The 20,191-nt window shown below is 41.7% G+C and overlaps 1 protein-coding gene across 8 annotated transcripts in view; it reads right to left on the bottom strand.

The window, feature by feature from the left end:
• The window catches only part of ARAP2 (ArfGAP with RhoGAP domain, ankyrin repeat and PH domain 2), a 190,719-nt gene extending 180,675 nt beyond the window's left edge, over positions 1-10,044 (bottom strand). For 3 of the 8 annotated variants that reach the window (XM_038533510.1, XM_038533518.1, XM_038533517.1), the window contains exon 1: positions 8,771-8,847. The gene's annotated coding sequence lies outside the window, so the exon portion shown is untranslated. Of the gene's footprint in view, positions 1-7,990; positions 8,016-8,074; positions 8,186-8,458; positions 8,602-8,749; positions 8,855-10,020 lie in introns of those variants that run through there. The other 5 variants (XM_038533515.1, XM_038533511.1, XM_038533512.1 and 2 more) reach the window with 5 other exon arrangements.
• Between the last annotated feature and the right edge of the window lie 10,147 nt (positions 10,045-20,191).

Raw genomic sequence — 20,191 nt, 5'->3', positions numbered from 1 at the left:
CTTCTGGAATCCCATTGGCCTAATTCTCATATTTTATGGAAGGGAAAAAAGTAGCACCGTACAACTGAATTCAGTCATAACTTAAGCCCATTTTTTTAAAGCACACCTTTTTAAAATCAGAAACATAACCTCAGAATATTTAGAGACTGTAAATGTGCCAAAATAGGTTTAACAATCACAGGATCATAAAACCGAAAGGAACCTTAGAAAATATCTACCAAATAGAAAGAAATTAGGCTGCCACACGAATAATGAAACTTTCAAGGTTATCAATACAAATCTTACTGATTTGAAGAACAATGAGAGTTTACTGTATTCCAGAACAGTGGTTCCCAATGGAGTGGAACTATCTCCCAGGGGAAACCCAGAAATGTGTGAAAAAAATGCTTTCACTGGTCATAATGATTGAATGGCACGAGTAGATAGGAAAATTGATTTATAACACCTTGCAATGATCTCCAAGGTAGAAACCTCACATACAATTTTCATTCCTCTAACTCCTGACTTCAAGCTGAGAATAAACTTACTGTGGAGAAATAGCTAATTCCTTAAAAAACTAGGGAGCTCCACAAGGATAACATACTGAATTAGTTTAGGTCACAGGTCTTAACAAAATTCCACTTTTGCTTCAGTACTCAATATAGTCACAAGAAATACCTATTATGGTATTTGCATATCAAGCAAACTCCCTTAAGACCAAGATGTTAACTCCAATTATTCATGAAGATGATATATTCTGCTTTGACTCTTCCCCCACAACTATGTAGAAGAGGAAGTGGTTTAGAGAAAATATAGTTGTTGTCACATTACTCTATAGTACAGAATTGATTGCAAGGGTCAAAAGTCAAGAACTGTAACTTAGTTTTCTAGCCCGAGTGCTTAGCTGCTAAAATACTGTAAAACTGGTCGTTTAGCAGCCCTTTCTCCCACTGTCCATTCACATACCTAGCTTGTGGCAACACTACCTCCACTAAAGCCTTTACAGGAAGCCCAGTTTCCTCAACCTGGCCATCTCTCTTAACTGTGGTCACCCACAGGTCCTGACCTTCACTGCCATGTTCTCTACCTTGACTCCTCCTCCTCCCCACCCATGAAAACACAGCCAGCCTCTTTCATTTTCCCTCAGACTTCTACTGCTAATAATAATTGACAATATTTGCAGATGCTTGCAAACCATCTGTGTAGAATCTCATCTAATCCTCAAAGCTGCCTTGGGAGGAAAGTGCCATGCCCAAAGCCACACAGAGGATAAACAGTGGATAAATTCCAGAATTCCAAGCGTCCAACTCCACAACCAAAATGCCCCCTAATAGTTACGTAACTGATTCAACAAGAAAGTGGTAGCAAGCATTTTGACTTGGTTTTCCTCTCCTTTGACTCGCTAGCTATGCATAAGCACTTATAGTCACTGGGGAAGCCCTGTTTCAATAGACCATGTCTTGAAAGCTCAAGTTTTATATACCTTTTCAGATTGTGGGTATATGTGTCCATGAAAGTGGTTACAAATGGAAGCCTACATTCATTTACCTTTACTTATGATGAGATTTGAGACAAAATGCCAAAACTAAGGGAAAGTATCTTTGAAACTATTGTGTTAAACAATGGTAACTTAAAATTTAGCTTATTAAAACTTATTTTGTATTTATCATTGCAGAAAGGCAGCTACATAGCACTACATAGCACCGAAGTATGAAGTCACAATCAAATAATCAAATATAACCAAAGTAAGAAGTCACTGCCCGTGAGAACAGTCAATGGTGATGGTAAAAACAAAAACAAAAAACCCAGATGAACTAGAAAAGTACTGAAGTATTCTTCCAAAAGGTACTAGACCAGAGTCTTAAAGGTTTAACTTTAAATTTGAAGAAGTATAAGCAACCCAAATGTTCACTGACAGATAAAAAAAACAAAATATGGTGTACACAGACAATTGAATACGACACAGCCTTAAAAGGAAGTTCTGCAACGTGCTTCATCAGGGAGAAACTTTGAGGACATTATTATGCAAAGTGAAATAAGTCACAAAAAGACAGATGCTGCAGGATCCCACTTATATGAAGTATCCAAAGTAGAACAATTCAGACAGTAGAATGAGCTGGCCCTGAGGGGCAGTTGTTCCATGGGTGTGGAGTTTCAGTTCTACAAGATGAAAAAGTTCTGGAGATCTATTTTACAACAATGTAAACATACTTAGTACCCAATGATACTCTAAGAAATAGTGAAGATAGTAAATTTTATGTTGTGACAGTTTTGGGGTTTTTTGTTTGTTTGTTTGTTTACCACAACAAGGAGCCAGGGAGACAGATCAGAAAGTTTGGGTCAGCTTCTAGGCTTTTATTTAAACTGAATTTCCCATACATACTGGGACTTTTTTTTTCTTTCCTTTAGAGGCTAATTCACATCTTACAGCTATGTACCACCATATCCATGAATTTTCCCCACCTATTCCATCCTTGCTGCCACCCCAGAAGTAGTACAGGAAGCAGAGCACTCTGGAGTCAGGCTACTTAGATTCCAAACCAGCCTCCCCACTTGTTAATTGTGTATCTTATTAAGTTATTTAACTTCCCAGAAGCAGTTCCTCATCTGTAAAATGAGGATAATACAACTCATACTAATAGAATTTCTGTTAGGATTAAACAAGTAAAATATGCAAGGTATATGGAACAGTACCTGATACAAGCTGTACAAGTACAGTAAGTGTTGGCTATTATTATTAACTCATTTGTAGCAGTGTTGCACTTGGTCACATTCATACTATACTACTGCGCTTGCTTTGACTGGTAATCTTCTGCCTGCCTAGTAAAATTACATGCCTTTACATTAGCACTGTAAATTATTCTTCTAATAAACCTACAATGCACCTAACACAGCACTAAACAGAGTTCGGTTAATTTAGTAATAGATGTGGTTAGGTTAGTTAGAATGAGGACTTTACCAGAAGACCAGACTTGGGACACAGAGCACAGGGATTGATTATCAGTGATCCCAACTCTGCCAAGTGCTAGCTCCATGACCTTGGGAAAGTTCCTTTATTTTTCTGAGCCTCACCACTGTTATCTGTAAGCAATAATGACAATAGTGCCTGTTTGGGGAACGCAATGAGTAAATATGCATAAAGATCTTGTAACAGTCCCTGGCAATCAATCAGCATTTAATTAGTGTCTGCTGGATGGAAAGGTCTGAGCTGAAAATAGCCAGAGCCTGGGCAAAAGCATTCTGCAGCTTGGATCAAGGTAAAAGGATTGTCATAAGTTATATTTTGATTATTTACTGCAAAATCTGAAAAATTCAACTCCTTCAAAATCTAGAACCTAATATCCATTTCCACATCCAGTGAAGACTAGGAGTGATACTTCATTTACTTATTACAAGAAGCTACCAGCAGGTTAAGTGGTACCTACATTTAGGTGTTTTAGATAATAATCTCAATAGTTAAGTGCTTGATAATCTCCTTAGCTTCAGTAAGTCTTTCTCTTTCAAGCTGTCCATCTAGATTTTAAGTTAAATGGTTAATGTTTGAAATCTGTTTTCATTTCTAATTCACAGATCTTTAAAGGAGAGCCATAATTCTTGAGCAACCAGAGAGGCCTCATGATGCCGAGCTCCTACAAGAGCAAAAGCGGAGACAGTGAAAAGGAATTAAGCCAAAGCCTACATCATTGTGGAGGACTCCCACCTGTGTGCCCCTAGCAGGGCAGCTGCTTTTGCCCCAGTGCCAGCCCCTTCTGACCCTTTCTACAAACTAGCAACAGTTAGCTGAAAGGAGAACTGGACCACATAGATCTCTCTCTCTTTTTTTTTTGTTTTTTTTTTTAATTTGTTTTTAAACTTTTATTTATTTATGATAGGCACACAGTGAGAGAGAGAGAGAGAGAGAGAGGCAGAGACACAGGAAGAAGCAGGCTCCATGCACCAGGAGCCCGACGTGGGATTCGATCCCGGGTCTCCAGGACCGCGCCCTGGGCCAAAGGCAAGCGCCAAACCTCTGCACCACCCAGGGATCCCTTAAGGTTTTATTTCTTTATTTATTCATGAGAAACACAGAGAGAGAGAGAGAGAGAGAGAGAGGGAGAGAGGGAGGGAGAGAGGGGGGAGAGAGAGAGAGAGACAAAGAGAGAGAGAGAGGCAGAGACACAGGCAGTGAGAGAAGCAGGCTCCATGCAGGGAGCCTAACGTGAGACTCAATCCTGGGTCTCCAGGATCATGCCCTGGGCCCAAAGGCAGGGGCTAAACCACTGAGCCACCCAGGGATCCCCTAGATCTCTTGATACGTACACACATTCTCCAGGATTCTGTTCCAGTTCATGCTACACTGAACATAGCTTTAATTTACTCAGGTCAAAACTAGCATGATATTATAGTTCAACAGGAAGATTGTAAAACTTATACTTATGCTACATGCACTTTATTATAAGTTATAATTTTAAAATTTTAGTATAAATGTATACTCCACCATTTCTCTGAATTTGAGTCGCATTTTTAGACTAACAACCAGATGTTTCAAAATAGCCTACTGTGAACGTTTCCTCTCCTTGCATTTATAAATAGCACCCTGACCTCTTTTCCAGCTGAATTTGGGAGCTTACTCCTATTGGTTCCATTACTGTCAAAGTCTCTTTTTTCTTAAGAAAAGAGGATTTCTCAGCAAATGTCTCCCAACTTACTGACTCACATTTATTCATTCAATAAATATTTGAGGAACACTAACTACTCTCTCCAAGAATAATAATAGCGGGAAATATTTGCAGTTCAAGATTATAGCACTTATTACCTCATCTGAGAACAGTGATAAGTGCCACCAAGAAAGTGAAGATGCAATGTCTAAAGTTTAGACAGATCTAGAAGCAAAGGAAAATAGCACGCATGCAAACAATCATTTATTTCCTACTCAGTTAAGTGCCAGTAAAGAAAGAATAGCAAAACTGGAACACTCTGACATGTGCCCCCCAAAAGTGCTTAAGTTGTAATAAGAAAAATCTAATTTTGTGACTTTGATTTCACATGGTTTACATTTTAAATATTGCTTTATTGTTAACTATACAGAGAAGTAGAACCATCATCTTTCACAAGTGCCAGGGAACCCTAAAAATCTCAAATTCATTCCATGAAGGTAAGTGCGACACGCAGCCATTCAGAGCTTTGCGGATGGAGTGATCAGTGGAGGTGAGAGGGAAGGGAATCTCGGCACAAGCAGGAGGTTATGTAGGTCCAGGCAGCACTATCTAAAGCAGAAGAAATGCTATAAAGGGGTCTTCTGGTAATAACAGCAAGGAGATGAGAACAGCTGGAGCAGACTTACGGTCCAAGAAGTAATGAAAGGTGACACCAGAAAAGGAAGCTGGAATTGCCTATGGAGGGCCTTGAATCCCAGGCTAAGGACTCGGAACTTCATCAAGATACTGTGAAAGAGACTTGGCAAGGACTGCGACCATCACCACCTCCATGAACCCAAATCACCTGATAATCAGCATGCAGACCACAGGTCTCTTCTGCTCTTTCCTGATCATCTCTCCAGCCACAAATTGATTAACGATTCTTTCCTTTTCCTAAAGCTATGTAATATGACCTATATAGATAGAGTCCTTTTGTGCCTCCCGTTTTTGTGAGAACCATGAGGGCATCTTATTAGCCCTTCCCTGAGTATGCCCTCACCTACCCTACCAGCTTTGTACACAGATGGTGTAAGATAGGAAAATAATTCTTCCCATCAATTCACTAGTACCTTTTGCCCTTTAAGCAGCTCAAAATGACTACTCCAACCCACATCAGGATTCCTTCATCTCCTCCATAGCATGGGTAAACAAATATGCTATTCTTATACTAGAAAAGCTCTTATAAAAAGAATACCATTGACTATTACTTCAACTAAGGAAATAAGCGAACTAAATGGTTCAATAATCATTATATATTTAATCTGACCAATACTATTTAAAAAAAAAAAAAAAAACCAAAAACCTAAAATGACAAACTCTCAGGGTCCAGGACTTCACAGTAAAGATTAAAAAGACATCTCACAGGTTCTAATCTCTCATCAATTCACATTTGGGAAAAAAAAAAAATCACATTTGGTCAAAGCTAAGAAATAATTCCAACATTAATAAAAAGTTCTCAGAATCCCTGGGTGGCTCAGTGGTATAGTGCCTGCCTTTGGCCCAGGGCGTGATCCCGGAGTCCTGAGATAGAGTCCCACATCAGGCTCTGTGCATGGAGCCTGCTCCTCCCTCTGCCTGTGTCTCGGCCTCTCTTTCTCTGTGTCTCTTATGAATAAATGAACAAAATCTTTAAAAAATAAAAAAATAAAAAGTTCTCTACATATTTAATATTTTGCAGAGAATTCTAAAAATCCCTCAATTTAGTAAGTGCCAAGACTGGATTCAATAAATGAGTCTATAAATAAATGAGAAAAAAATAAACTCTTGTTAAAAGAAAGTTATGAAAGCAAAGGCCATCATAATACTTGGCAATTTCATAACATCTTTCACCAAACTTTCTTAAAGTTCCAGGAAGGTAGGGTTGAAATCTAAATAAATAAATAAATAAATAAGCAAAACAGAAACAAAAAAAAAAAAAAAAAAAAACTACACTTCTTGGATATTAAGAGTCCTAGAGTTTTTAAAACTTCATAGTTCCATAGTACTAATGGAAAAGTTTCCAAGAAAACTGCAATTCAGGGGCACCTGGGTGGCTCAGTTGGTTGGGCATCTGCCTTAGGCTCTTCGGTTGCGATGTGATCCAGGAATCCTGGGATGAAGCCCCTTATCAAACTTCCAGCTCCCCAGGGAGTCTGCTTCTCCCTCTCCAGTCCCTTTGCCCCTCCCCTCTCAGGAACCCCATTCCCCGCCCTGCTAGCCTGTGCTCTCTAGCTCTCATACATATTTATTTTTAAATCTCAAGAAATATATCGCAATTCACTCTAATGTGACCCCCACACTTAACCACAGTAACTAAGACTAGTTGCAGTAAATAGTATTAATTGAATATCTGTGAGTCTTTCACTGCGAGAAACTTGTATATCAGGCAACTAAGAGTTTATATCATCACATCAGCAAAAGCAAAATAAATAAATATATTTATGTATACACACACACACACACACACACAAAAAAAAAATCAACTTTCCTTTCATGGACAACCCCTATAAAATCTGACAGGTTTAGAAAGGACAGAAAAAATACAAACACACGCACATCTAAATAAGTTTTAACAGGTCAACTGACTTACCCTCTAGGTACATTTTAATTTTAAATAAATCATTGAGGACTAACAAATCCAATCTATATAAAACACTTTCCGTGTTACGACTCACTTTAAACGTGTATCTGTTAAATACATGTTTAAAAAGCAGCCAGGGAGACATTTCCAGTCTAGGCTCCAGCTTAGTTCTTGACCCACTTTACTCTCTTCTCCTTTTTTAAACGCTGTTAAACAGTATCATGTTAATTTTCCCACAATATTTCTCTTGTAAATGCATGAAAGTCATGACTAAAACTTCAGAGCATCTTTCCCCCCCCCCTTAAAAAAGTTAGCTTCCTTTTAAAAACAGCCATAACTTCATCCTCCAATTACTTATGGGCAATGTTCCACAAACTCAAGCGGGTGTTGAGTGCTTAAGTGCGGGCGAAATCAATACTGAGCTTGTAAGTACAATACTATTATTGATAATCACAATGACATCCGATTAAATGTACTTTTAAAAATAGGTTTTTTTCAACTAGCTTTTTTTTTTTAAGCCCGAAGGATATATTCCACCGGGCAGCCTACTTCAAGGACAACCTTTAAAAAAAAAAAAAAAGTTTCTATCACTACACAAACTTGCAAAAGCCTAAAATGTCATGCTGCTACGCACACTTGCTTCTGTTTTTCCTCTAATTATCAAAGGATACAGTTCACAATATAATTTCAGGAAGCCCTCCCTTCAATCAAAGTAACTCCAGATCGCCAAAAGGAGGGGAGACGAGAGTGCTTAAGAAACCAAGCCTGGGCGAACCGAGGTTACTGAATGAGATGGACACCCGTTCCCCGGAGCCTCGTCTCCAAAACAAAACGGGCCGGATCGATCCAGTGAACTCACTGCCGCCGGGTCCCGTGCACGGTGCTGGGTTCGGCGGGCGGAGGCCAGGGGCCGCGGTGGACGCTAGGGGACAAGCCCGTCCTCTCCGAGAGCGCGGGGCGAGGGGGGCGAGCAAGCTCGTCCTCCACCGGGTACAGAACGTGGTGCCTGAAACTCGCCAAAGGGGGGGGTGGGGGGTGCTGGAGGGGGTGGGGGGTGCTGGAGGGGGTGGAGGTGCTGGAGGGGGCGGGGGGGTGCGGGGTGCTGGGAGGTGGGGGGTGGTGGGGGGTGTTGCGGGGTGCTGGAGGGGGCGGGGGCGCGGGGGCTGGAGCGGGGCTGGCGGTCTGTGCGGAGTCTCACCCTCCCGCTCCAATCACGTTAGTGAGGAGTTTGCAGATCACTCACCCGCTTCTGGTTTCCTTTTAGACGCCCACACGCGGGAGCGCAATCCAGGGGGCAGGAGCCAGAGCCGAGCCCCCCGCGCTCTGGGAACCGACCCGGGAAGTGCCCAGAAGCCCGGGCCGGGCCGGACGCCCCCGCGCCCCGCGCCCCGCGCCCGCACCTGCCGCGCCGCCCAGCCCACCGCGGCCCCCGGGGCTCGCCCGACGCGTGGAGCGGAGCCGCCCCCCGGCGCCGGCGCCTCCCCCGCCTCCCGCCTCCCGCCTCCCGCCTCCGCCCGGCCGGCCCGGAGCTCACCCGGCGCTCCCCGGTGCTCACCCGGCGCGGGGCCTCCTCCACGTCCCCGGCCCGCGGGCGGCCCGCACCGTGTCTGCTGCCGGGCGGCGGCCGCGCGGGCGGCGCTGTCACACGGGCTCGTGGCGCCGCGGCCGCGCACCTGGAGGCGGGAGCGGGGAGCGGGGAGCGGGGAGCGGGGAGCGGGGAGCGCGCAGCTCCGGAAGCGCCGCGCCCGCCGCCGCCGCCGCCGCCGCCGCCGCCGCCCAGGTGCTCCCGCGCCGCGCCTCGGCCGCTTCCTCCCGGGCCGCGGGGGCGGGGAGCCGGCGCCCCGAGCGGGGGCAGCCCGGGCTCGGCGGCGGGGGCGGGGCGGGGCGGGGGCGGGGAGCCGGCAGTCCCGGTTCCGCAGCATAGCTGGGCGGCTGACTCAGGGCGCCGCGACCTGGCCGCGCCCGGCACCCTCGCCACCTGGCGCACGGCGGCCGCGAGGCTCCCGGGGCTCGATCCCGAGGTTCCCCGGGCTCCCGGGGCTGCGGGGGCGCGTGCGGCAGCCCCGGTGGGCGAGGGCATCCCCGTCCCCGTCCCCGTCCGCGTCCCCGTCCCCGTCCCCTCCCGGGCCCGGCCCGCCCCCGACTGCCGCTGTCGCCCCAGGACCCCGGTGCCCCCCCCACCCCGGCCTTTCCCGAGCCCCGCGAGGCCGCCGGCTCTCCGGGGCTGCGCGTCCTGAAGTGGCGCCCGACGGGCCCGGGACGCTGTCCGGCCGGCCCCGGAGGGTGACCTGCGCTCCTCGGACCCCCCTTCAATCGGGGCCCGAGAGCAGGGGGGTCAGTGTCCCCCCCTTTCCAGCCGAGGGGTCGGAGGCCCCGGGGAACCTGGCCAAGCCGACGCCACCTGAGGGGGGGGGGGGGTGATCCTCGATTCTCGATTTTCGTCGGAACTCCTAAGCCCGAGGAAGAACAGCCTACTTACTCCCTGGTTTTCTGAATCCTCCTTTCTCGTCTTTTTCACCTGGAGGGAAGGGGGGCCGTGCCCCAGTCTCCCTGGCACCGAGATTGCTAGATGCTGGAAAGACCTTGCCCATTGGAGCCGGACCTTGACATCCTGCTCCTGGAAGTCATGATACCGAGGCAGCAAAAGAGGAGGGAATCCCCCGCAAAACAAAACAAAACAAAACAAAAACAAAAAACAAACAAAAACACCCAAGATGACTTGTGCGGGCCCCTGCCCCAAAACCTAAGACTCAGTAAAAGCTGAATACTTTATTTTTAACTTAAACATGTCTTCACAGACTGTACCTGAAATTCTCTCCCTTGAAAGATGCAATATCCTTATCTTTCCGCTGTACCTGTTGATAGAAGCGAGGCAATTAGGGAAAGTGTTGAGCTTATTATAAAAATTAGGTAATTGGTGAAGTCCAGCTTATAGAAGGCTTCCCAGGAGCCCGTGCCAGTGGTAGGCGGCGTCTTCACCAAAATACCTCCCACCAAAAAGCATCCTCCTGCCTGCAAGCCTGAAGCAGCTCTAACAGGCTCCAGAGACCCCAATCTCCATTTCTTTTGAACTAAGTACTTAACAGCAAGCCCTATTTCCACCGGGAAAAGTTTTTGGTTGTGTTGTTTTGTTTTACTGAACCTCATGCATTGTCTTTTCTTTGGATGCCTGTAGAATTGTATTTATGTGGCTTTCCTGGCTTCATTTTAGGTTCTTAATCTGGTTTTTGTTTTGTTTGTTTTCTAAGAGTTCTCACATAATTGTCATTTATTTTTTATTTTTTTGTAAACCATCATAAAGTCCTTTTCTGAGCAAGGTAGGTTATAACTAAGCAAAAATTCTCACATTAGTAGTGGTATGTCTCGGAATGCCAAGCATTGCTTTGGCCTCAAGCTACTTCTCTTGGGAGATTTTATAAACTAGTGGGGACTTTACGTCTCTTTGCATCAATATCTTAGTTCCTTGATTACTATTCAGTCACTTACTGTTTAACGGATTTATTGGAACTTACTGTTTAGATAATTTAAGAATATGGTAGTAGCCAATACAATACAACCACTGGATTTACAGTCTTCTCTGAGGAGGAATAAAGTTAAGAGCTGAAAGGCACACCAATGATTTAATAATAGCTCTAGGAAGTGAAAGAAAAACAGTGGTCCCCCGTTGAATGTTCAGATGTTTTCTGGTTTTAAGAACCTTAATGTAGGGGATCCCTGAGTGGCTCAGTGGTTTGGCGCCTGCCTTTGGCCCAGGGTGTGATCCTGGAGTCCAAGGATCGAGTCCCGTATCAGGCTTCCTGCATGGAGCCTGCTTCTCCTTCTCTATCTTCTCTATCTGCCTCTCTCTATCTGTGTCTCCCATGAATAAATAAATAAAATCTTTAAAGAATAAAAAAAAAAAAGAACCTTAATGTATGGAGGAAAGTAAAAGATATCTGAGGAAATCTGTCGAAGGTATTCTTTTATTAATTCCTCGTTAACCATATCAGATTCCAGCCAAACATCTAATATATATGTTGTAGATATAAAACAACTCTATGAGCTAGAACCCCTTTTTTAATTTTATAAACATAGGCTTAATTAAGATTTAGGTTAAGTAGTCAGTAGTGTATAAATTGAACACATCTAGGCTGTATTCGTACACTATAAATTACTTAGCAGCCCTCACAATGAGGCAGCAAAGTGTACAAGAAAATTAACATCATAAAAACTGAGGTCTGATATCTGTTTACTGCCAAGGCCATGGAGTATATATTCCCAGGAATTTCCATCTAGGCTGGATTTATTCCAGAATGATTTAGCCCCACCCTTCTTTCCTAGATTTTTACTCAGGGAGCAGGTATAGCTTGCCCTTTGCCAGATTTTGTGTCTTTGCTCCTCCTATCCCTCCTACCCAGAATGCACTCTGCTTCCAAAATTGGAAATCTGACAGAGTGGAAATCTTCCTCCTCTCCCTCCTCTCCTTCCTTCCCCTTCTCCTTGCATCATGGAGGCTAACACCCATACAGCATTGAGGTGTCAGTTGCTATTCCCAGCTCTTGTAAAATCTCACTGAATTCTCTCAACAGCTCCTAAAAGAGACAGTGTTATTATCCCCATGATAAAAAAGTTAAGAAAGAGAGATTGAGTAATTTACATCAATTAGGAAATAAAGAAAAGAGAAGTCCAACCCAGTCTTCTCCAGGATCCGCCCACTGCCCTGGATTGCCTTTTAGGGAAATCAGAGTGCTGGAATTAAAAAGGCCTATCCTGAAAAAATGAAGCCTGACCATGTAGGTTGTAGCATTTTGAAGAGACTCATTAAAATGTTTGAGCCTCAATTTCCCCATCTGTAAACTGGGAATTGTAATACCAAGAGAATTTAATGTGATTGCTTGTCTAAGGCACCTAAAGAATTGTAGTCCCTTCCTACATTTATTTTTTTTTCCCTTCATACATTTAGTTCTAGTCTCTTTACTCCAATTACTCTTCAAAACTAGGTTCGAATCCATCTCTCTCTTAAGCCTTTCCAGATCTCTGCTACCCACAATCATGTACACAACAGAATTTAAAGTATTTTTCTCTAAAAGAAAATCCAATATAATTTTTGCCAAATATAATACTTCAGGAATATAGATAAAACAGGCGTGTCTATTATAATATCTAATTCATTTTAGATAAGCAAATATTTATAAAAATAAAATTATATGCTAATGTATAAACACTGCTTATTCCACTCATATTTTATAAAATAATTTTATTCATATTTTAGCATGCAACTTTGACATCAATAATTGCATCATGAGAGTCACATTTCGAATCATCAATGTTTTGTTTTTGTTTTTTTCAGAGCATATTATTTTCACTTGTTTTTAAATTTTTGAAGAGACCTACCTTTCTGAATCCTTTTATGTTTCTTATCACCGCCAGGAATGTTATTATAAACCACAAGTTTCCACTTGCGTTATATTATTTTTTGTCATTCATCTTAAATATGTATATCTGTTATCTCCACCAGTTTTTCTGGGTTTTTTGGATGCTTTTTAAAAGGATGTTTGCACTAACGTAGGACAGTTAAAATTGTGTAGTCACACCTCCATACATAATTAACGGGTTTTAAATATCTTCACCTCCGTGATTTTTAAACCAAATCCTTCAGATGACCTTTTTATGTATCCTAAACTATGCCTGATTGAGGATGTTTCAGGCTACTTGCCCCACATCTAACTCTAGTAGTTCAAGTAGTTTGCAGTTTGGATTAATGGACAATAATTGCAGAAGGGTCTTGAACCTGGACTATATACATTCTAGGGACCAAGCATTGTTACAGTTTTAACACTTTCAATCCTCACAAGAAGTCTGGAAGGTAGACACTATCATTATGTCCTTTCTTAGCCAGTTCCTTTTCTCATCAAGGAACAATAAGGGAGAAAGGAAGTGAACCCAAGAAATGCGGATTCAAAGCCTAACCTGTCTCAAGCATTCTGCCTCGGAGAAGACTTTTAAAATTTCAACCAGAAGAATATCTTTTCTGATGCCTGATTTTTTGGGAGAAATGATGGCCTATGTTCAGGCATACGTGGTACTCTTCCTTGAATTTTCCCATTGACCCTTGTTTTTATTATTAGCATACTTATGTTAGGGGATTTTGCATTACAGATACTGAGAAGCTTTTCTTCCTACTACTTGTGTTCCCTGGATTTCCATTACCTCTACTAGAGTACTCTTGTCAGTCTACCTTGCCTTATGGGTACTTGGAATCTTTTATTACTATTCAAATTCCCCGAAGCGCCACCATAGAGCCTTGAATAAATGTTTGTTTCATTAAGTTGAAATATTTATATTCATTAGGTTAAATACTTGATACTTTATTATAAGTTTTAAGAGTTGTTTTGAAAGTTTTATTAACTTTCTCACCACAAGGGAACTAATTGCCTTGTGGATGGATGTCTACTATAAGGTAGACAAAGTAGAAATGCCAAGTACTCAATTAAATTTGACCAAAGGTTGATGAGATTGTGGAAATAACTTCTTTTAAAGTATTAGTTTTGGGACACCTGGGTGGCTCAGTCATTTAAACCTCTGACTCTTGATTTTGGCTCAGGTCATGATAGTAGGGTCCTTGGCTGGAGCCCCAAGTAGAGCTCTGTGCTCAGCATGGAGTCTGCTTGTCCCTCTCCCTCTGCTCCTCCACCACCACCACCACCGCCCTCTCTATCTTTCTTAAATAAATAAATAAAATCTTAAATAAATAAAAGTCTTTCAGAAATCATTAAATGTTTTAAACAGTGAACGTAAGTTTCCCTATAAAACTACATGAATTGACAAAAGGATAAAACTAGGCTAGTGGCAGCAGAGGAAAAAAAAAAAGATGAATAAAGGAAGCAAATTTCGGGGCCAGTTTTAAAATCAGTGGGACCCACAAACCTCTGAATTCTTATCTCCTCAGAGCCTTCATCATTCTCTTGTGGTCTGAAAGATTTCTTTATCTTTAGGGGTTTGCATCTCACAGGAGATAACCAAATCTAACTAAAGACTTCAACTGCGCAAAGACTTTACTCAAGTAAATTGTAAATATACCATTCAAAGAGAATTTTGTTTCTCCTGCTGCCCTGTTTATAACTTATTTTTTAGCCTGGAAAATTTCAGTGTCATAAAATGACAGGATATAAAAAAATAAAATAAAAATAAGGGTGTCTGGGTGGCCCAGTAGGTTAAGCGTCCGACTCTTGGTTTTGGTTCAGGTGGTGATCTCAGGGTCATGAGATGGAGCCCCATGTGGGGCTCAGCACTCTTGCAGTAGAATCTGCTTAAGATTATCTGTCTCTCCCTCTGCCCACCCCCTGACCCCTACTCATATGCTCTCTCACATGCTCTCTCTCAAATAAATAAATAAAAATAAAAAGTTTTCCCACAAAACTAATGTTTCAGAAACTTATTTAGGAACTAGAGATTAGAACATTTCATTGACACTGATACATACTTCACACTTTACGACTTCTAAAATAGGGATTCATCTTTAGATGAATTGCTGTTGGCCAGGCAGTAGTCATGCTATAATTTGTCATTGTCTACATGCTCGTGAACTTGACCCCACGTGTTTATATTGTCATCATTTTGGTTACTTACATTGACAGTGCAACACATGTTGAGCTTAACTGTCATTTACAATGCCTTTAAAAAGATTACACTATGTTTCTGCAAAAATTCAAGGAAACAGAGCAGTGTGATATTTAATCAAAATCTACATTGAGGGCAGCCCCGGTGGCCCAGCGGTTTACTGCTGCCTTCAGCCCAAGGCCTGATCCTGGAGACCCGGGATCGAGTCCCACGTCGGGCTCCCTGCATGGAGCCTGCTTCTCCCTCTGCCTGTGTCTCTGCCTCTCTGTCTGTCTGTGTCTCTCAGGAGTAAATGAATAAAATCTTTTAAAAAATCTACATTGAAATAATTCTCAAAGAGCATTTTCACATATATATATATAATAAAAATTCTAAGTGATTTGTGTTATGTCATAGGTTAGGTCACAGTGATTTTTTTTCTCATGGTTTAAAAAGATTTGTGTATCTTAAAATAGATTGTGTTTGAGAGTTGTTGACATCCAGCAGTTTCTACCACTGCTTACATAAATATCTAATTTTATTTTGCTATGGAAAAAAGTTCCTTAAGGAAAAATTATTGTTAAAAGGAATTCCAGAGAACCTAATTATTACCCACTGGATTTGCAGAAGAAATACATTCACTGAGTATAAAATCATTATTTCCACTTTGTTGTATCAATCGTCCTCATATATTTCCAAAATTGAGTTTATGAAACACACCAGAAAATTCTATTTGTGCTATAGTTTGAAAATTCTGTATAGCTCCATTTTTGTTTCCTTTTCGCTAAAAATGCTACACTTATAATAGATCATTGACCTTGACAGCTCTTCTGACACCAAGAAAACCAAGGGGGAGAGGGGATTTAAAGAAGCAAAAGGTAGAGAGGTTAGAAATACAAAAACAACAGATAGAAATAGATCTCTTATAAAGCAATGAAATTAAACTATTAAAAAACTAATTTGAAAAGCACAGACTAATACCCATGCAAAAGGTAAACAGAAAACAAGAAAGGGATTGATAAAACCTCATACCACAAAGCAACCACCATAAAAACAAAGGTCACAAACCAGCTGTGGGCAGCATGCAGTTCAAGTGTCCTTCAGAAGCACATAGGGTTTAGCAATTTTTAGTTTCCCAGATCTTTAAGATTTTATATTAAAATATGGATTTATATTAAAATATAGTTTTTCAGCTTCTCTTGAAGAGTCAGAATATCTGATAACACTGAACTCATATTCCCACAAAGCAAGTGTGAACTGACTGGAAACACGGCTGCCCTTTATGGACGGGATAGACGTTTGCTAATTTGCAACAGTCCCACTCCCCCTGTTTCTCCTTGAGGTTATAACTTAGGAGCTGTGAAGGTTGCAACTATGGGATCTTGCCTGAAATTACAATGAGCGGGATACAAGCTATATGAGAGACCCATTGGGTAAGCTTATGGATTTCCAAAATGGAAGTCTTAGAAATAGAGAACCCAGGTCAAAAGTTAGTACCCAATATACTCAGAATGTTTTATCAGCAGAAGCAGCAGGCTGATCTAGGATCTACTGAGTTCTTAAAGTAAGTCACAGAACATGTTAAACACTTTGTAGCCTGTTATTCATTCAACTAATTTTTGTAGATATTGTAAGATGTAATGATTTATAGAGATGCGGAGATAAGCATATACATACTTCACTATCTTTTGAAGCTTGAGTATGAGAGCAGAGGCAGATATTACACAAATTATGACACATATATGTATACGTATGACACATGCATGTGCTGTTCTACACATATACATAACACATACATATATTACCTATACTGCATAGTAGATCTATGCATGCATATATGTGCATTTACCTATTTACATGTGTACACAACACATACCTGTATGTTTAAGCCACATGAATTTGCTGATTTTGTCTATATTTAACCTCAAAAATGGTCCGTATATGGGCTTTATATTGGGCTTTACAATTACATTGTAATTGTGAATGGAAGAAATGCTTTCCTATTCTCCATCTTTCCTTCATGCAAAGGGAGCTTCTAACCCTACTGCCCCACTTTGCCCTCATTCCTCATCCCTTGCATACTGTCTGTGCTAGTGGAATATCTTCTTGATGGGGTACACTTGGAAGGAGGGACTGAGCCTCACACCTTCATCCCCTCTTTCTTATAGCGTGGATCACCATCAGGGAGCCAGAATTCTGTGTTGCTCTTCCAAGCTGTAACACCTCTGGGAGATTTAAATATATTCATAGCTGCCAGAGCCTGACATGTTGTCTAAAAGTAAAGTTTGATTCCTTGTCTGCCTGACTCCTGTCTTTCCATTCATTTCAAACAAGGCACCCCAATCTTTGTGGTATTAGGAATGAACAATGCAAGAACAATGAGAGAGAATTCTCTGCAAGAGAATGAAGAGAAGAATGGTTTTTGACCAGTTAGTCAGAAGAGTCCTCTTTAAAAAAAATGATGTTTAAACTGAGAAGTAAAGGCTGGGGGAGGGGGAGAGTAAGCTATGTGTGTTGTGCCTGTGTGTGGGAGGATGGAAATAGAATCCTGGCAAAGAAGAGCATTTGTCAAACCTCAGAGGCAGCAAAAGCAGGAACTTTGGAGGAACTGAAATAAGGACTTTCAGATAGTGAGCAAGGATGTAGATAGAGTAGACAGGATAGAGTTGGAAGGACAGGCACATACATTATGTAGGGCCTTATAGGCCATGGCTAAGTTTGAGGATTTTACAAGAAGTCATTGGGATGGCAATTGGAAATCACTGAAGGGATGCAAACAAGAGAGAATTAAATTATTTCCTCATCTCATATAATCTTCAAAACAACCCTTGTTGGAAGGTACTATCATGATGCCAATACATCAGCTGAACGAAATGAGATGCAGAGAGGTTGAGGTGCAAATGTAGTATTTGACAGCACATTCATATGATTCTAGGGACCACTCTTTTAATGGCTATTCTAGTCTTCCTATCCAAAAGAAGTACACAGTCTAATCTGTGGAAATTTCAGGGTATATGTGCATTTGTAGATTTTAACTTACAAATAAGAGATACGACTAATTCACTAGATTTTTGAGGGATTTATAAAAAAATTTGGTATTTATAATTTGATACCTCTGTATTTTGGGAAATAAAATGGACAATTGAGTCAATTCATCCTTCCAGTTTCTACAGAATTCTAATGTTAGGGAAGATTTAATTTTTTTAGCTGTAAGCTACCTCTTTTATGTTATGTTACATAAACAAATTCAATCATTTCCTCAAAACCGGGTAATTAAAAATAGATTGGAGGAACATGGGATAAGAATGCCCCAGCACTTCATGAAAAAGTTTTGACAGATTTGACAATGAAGATCCTAAGTTACTCTTTCTATATCTGAGAGTGCCACAAATGGACTCATGATTTAAAGGTTTATTTGTTATGTATAATTTGCACCTTGGTTACTAGCAACTTCTACGCCATCAATGTCCGTTGTTCTTACTTTAAAGATTTTATTTATTTATTTTGAAAGAAAAGGAGGGAGAGAGAAAGAATGAACAGGGAGGACGGGCAGTAGGAGAGGGAGAAGCAGAGTTCTCGCTGACAGAGAGCCCGATGCAGGACTCGATCCCAGGATCCTGGCTGGGATCGTGACCCAAGCTGAAGGCAGAGGTTTAACTGACTGAGCCACCCAGGCACCTCTGCTGTTCTTACTTCAGAAAAAAGAAAAAAAAGAAAAAAAAATCCATATATCCTGTTTCACTGTCTGAAAAAGTAGTGTTCTCATTTAAAACACATTTTCTAAAAAAGATATCTATCTGCCATTTGATCATTTTCTGTGTGAGAAATATGACATACCATCTTAGTTATGCCAAACAGCAGGTGCACAGACCTTCAAAGACCTCACTCTCAAGTTTGCATTTCCTTCACTCCACATGGCTTCGGTAGCATCCTGTATAATGGTTTTGTACTTTTTCCTGTGGAAACTCTCATACCCACACTACCTCAACTTCAATCTGGCTTAGCAATCAGAATACTCGGTGTCTCTGCTCAGAACATTTTTCAAGCATATTAAGGAGGCCGTGGCAGTCATGCTTGATTGAACTTTTCTTCTTTCACTTGTAAAGGAACTACTACTCATGCATTCATTCGGCCATGAATGCTTGGCTTTTTTATTATAGTTACTAGGACACTAAAAAAAGGAGTTTTTTGTTTTTGGTTTTCATTCATCTCCAGAAAACACAAGAAAATAAGACAGCAGTAGAATCAGTCACTTGTCTTTTTGCACAAGTAGGGACAATTTTTACTGAAGCTATATTTTTTAAGAAGGCACCAATTTAGTTCCGTAGGGTTATCTTCATAAAGTGCAGAGTGCATTTTCAAATAAAAAGCAAAACAGTATCAGATGGGTACATATTTTATTGAACCAGCTGAATTAACAGGCGATAATTAAATATAAGGAGCTTTAGTCTCTCTTTCATTGTCCCTTCCAAATTGTGCTTTTGGATTTACTCTACTCCTGCCCAATGAATGAAATATAGGGCCAGTCCCTTAGATTTTCTGATCTGTGTCAATGAAAAGAAGAGTCTAATTTATTTTACAAAACATGTCCAGTCTGACCTAGCATGACAGACTAACTCCAATATAGTTCATCCCATGCAAAACATACTGCCCTCTGTTACCACCCTTTCCCACAAGCCTGCTTCAGGTCTAGAATGCTTCTTTGGTGTTGTGAGGGTGTGGTTAGAGGACTGACATGTGTTTTCTCAGTTGTTCACCTCTTTCCCCATTTGCTAGCTGCTAGATTTGACCCCTCAAGGATCAGGTCAAAAGGAACAGGAGGTTGAGAGGAGAAGCTGTCTCTGAAGTGGTGAGTGCAGCTATGATTTTTCTGGCTTTTCTTCTCCTACTTCTCCCCAACTCTATCTCCACTCCACCACCACCCCCTCCTAACCACTGCTGGAGTCTGGACTCTACTGGATGCTCCAGAGACACAGGAAATACTTCCTCTCAGCCAGCAGCTTTTGACACCCCATCTCAACACCCTCCTGGTTCATTGTTTCTTTCAATAGACGGAGTCCTTACTTCAAACCTCTCACCCAGCCCAGAGTCTTCAGCACGTTTTAAAATACACAACTGGATGAGGGATCCCTGGGTGGCTCAGCAGTTTGGTGCCTGCCTTCAGCCCAGGATGTGATCCTGGAGTCCTGGGATCGAGTCCTAGGATCGCTGCATGGAGCCTGCTTCTCCCTCTGCTTGTGTCTCTACCTCTCTCTCTCTCTCTGTGTGTTCTCTCATGAATGAATAAATGAAATCTTTAAAAAATAATAAAATAAAATACACAGCTGTCATTTACCATAGATGTATCAACCGTTGTCTTACCTTTTTCAAAGCTGAACTTCAAACTGCTGCCCATACT

Source organism: Canis lupus, chromosome 3 (assembly GCF_011100685.1).
Source record: "Canis lupus familiaris isolate Mischka breed German Shepherd chromosome 3, alternate assembly UU_Cfam_GSD_1.0, whole genome shotgun sequence".
NCBI lineage: Eukaryota > Metazoa > Chordata > Mammalia > Carnivora > Canidae > Canis > Canis lupus.
This window is presented reverse-complemented; position numbering and strand designations above follow the sequence as displayed.